The sequence below is a fragment of the Egretta garzetta genome, unplaced genomic scaffold (genome assembly GCF_000687185.1).
Source record: "Egretta garzetta isolate BGI_Z169 unplaced genomic scaffold, ASM68718v1 scaffold1063, whole genome shotgun sequence".
NCBI classification, from domain to species: domain Eukaryota; kingdom Metazoa; phylum Chordata; class Aves; order Pelecaniformes; family Ardeidae; genus Egretta; species Egretta garzetta.
The window spans coordinates 102,516-104,486 of NW_009259103.1; the positions used below are offsets into that span (position 1 = coordinate 102,516).

Consider the following 1,971-nt stretch of genomic DNA (forward strand, 5'->3'; position numbering starts at 1 on the left):
GAGACCCTCCCGGTGCCCCGGAGGCTCTGGTGTCCCCTCAGAGCACAGCCCCTCAGCCTGCAGCTGTGAGGCGTCCCCGCAGCCGCCGTTCCTGTCACGGTGCAATCTGTCAGGCCCACCCAGTTCTTTGGTGTTCATTCCCGGGCAAGAGGACACAAACCCAGTTCCGTTTGCCCTGCCACAGCTTGTGTGCCTGGAAAAGTTTCCAGTTGGTCTGCTTTTGTTTTCTCCCCCCTCAAATTGTTCTGCTCCATAACAAGGCTTTGTCTTCCCCTCTCGTAGTTACCTGCCCTCACAGACCCACCAACCGCTACCTAGGAAGAAAAACACATAAAAGAAGGAGGTTGGCAGCGTTCACCTCCGACAGCCAACTGCCGCTCGAGTAAGGTGTTTTGGGTGATGGGGTCCTCGTCATTGTTTTGGTTTAACGCCGGCCAGCAACTCAGCACCACCCAGCCACTTCCCCCCCCCTCCCCCAGTGGGATGAGGGAGAGAATTGGAAGGGTAAAAGTGAGGAAACTCATAGGTTGAGATAAAACCAGTTTAATAGGTAAAGCAAAATCAGCATGTTGGCAAGTCTTCTAGTACTAAATCCAAAACTCAACGCTATGCAAAGCCACTGTGACGAAAATTAACTCTATCTCAGCCCAAACCAGGACACTTGCCTGTCCTGGCACTGCAGCAAACCCTTCCGAGACGTGGCGGGGAGAAGCCCGGCTGATGGTTGCGCTGCCTCGGTGGCGAGTGGCTAACATTGCTTTATGCAGGGGAAGAAGAAAGTTGGCAACGGTTGGGAGTGGGGAATTTTGGTAAAAGAAAGGGTATGGGGTGGCACGCAGAGCCAGCGGCTGGGGTGCTGGAGAGGTGGATTCATGGGCTGTTCGTTTGTGTGTGTGAGGAGGAATGTGTATACGGAGGGGTGGATTTGTGGCCCTTCTCCCCCCAGAGGTCTGCAGGCAACTGCCTGAGGACCATGGGAGTGGGTGACCTCTTGAGGCTTCCTCCAGCGCTGAAAATCATGCCCAGTGGCTTTCTGTTTCGTTACTGGTTTTGCAACAGGGAGGTCAGAACATTTACTAATCTGTCGGAAACAGAAGGGTGGAGCCTCTCTGTGGGGTTTGTTAAGCAGAGCATCCCCACTACATGATAGTATGGTTTGGGGGATTGTGCCCTAGGAGAGGTGTCCCACCTGATGTTTGAGGAATTTAACCCAGATCCTCCTGCCTGCTCTCATCCTCTTCTCCCTCATTGCTTTACAGAGCCCCTATGTGGTTGGCAGCACTGGTGAGCTGGGCAGAGCTGCTGGCCATCTTCGTCTTAGGCACACTGCTGCTTCTCACAGAAGCCCTCCTGCGAGCCATGGTGGTCATCGGGCTTCTGCTCTACATGCTCGTCGCTGACTGACGGTGAAGAGGGGAGGGCCCCTCTTTTTCCTCCTTATTCCCAGAGCTCTTCAAGAAGGAGGTAAGAGGAGAATCACACCGACCTCAAGAGCAGACGGAGAGAAGCGTGAGCAGTAGTCCAAGGAGGAGGGGAGGTACGGCCTTTTTCTGGCTTCCCGTGTCGCATCTTTGCTTGGCAGCTTCGTTGTCTTCTCTCCCAAAGCACTACGGGCAGCAGCGGGCCTCCAGCAAACCCCAGTCGGAGGTTTGGGCCACTTGGCCCCTTCTCCCCAAGGGGAAATTGAGTCCTGACAAGGGGATTTCCTTCAGTCGCACAATCCAGGTGCAAGCCTGTCCTGCCCCATACCAAGCCCCATGTCCCTGCCGCTCCCGGACCCTCCGCTGCGGGGCTTGGGACCCTCCCCTGGGGCTGCAGGGCCTGGGGTAGGGCAGGGTGCGAGGGGGCAGCACTCCGTGTTCTCCCCTGGGGGGGGGTTATAAATCATATTTTGGGACTAAAAGCTTATGTTTGGCAGACGCTTCCAGGGAGGCAGCTCAGCCCCCGTCCCCCGCGGGGGGCCCCACCGCA

General features: G+C 56.3%; 1 protein-coding gene across 2 annotated transcripts in view; it reads left to right on the forward strand.

Annotated features, from left to right (window-relative positions):
- Positions 1–1,118: 1,118 nt before the first annotated feature.
- SSR2 (signal sequence receptor subunit 2) overlaps positions 1,119–1,971 on the forward strand; it is an 8,479-nt gene continuing 7,626 nt past the window's right edge. Inside the window, exon 1 of one of the 2 annotated variants that reach the window (XR_004841508.1) lies at positions 1,119–1,537. The gene's annotated coding sequence lies outside the window, so the exon portion shown is untranslated. The remainder of the gene's footprint in view (positions 1,538–1,971) is intronic. The other variant, XM_009635273.2, reaches the window with a different exon arrangement.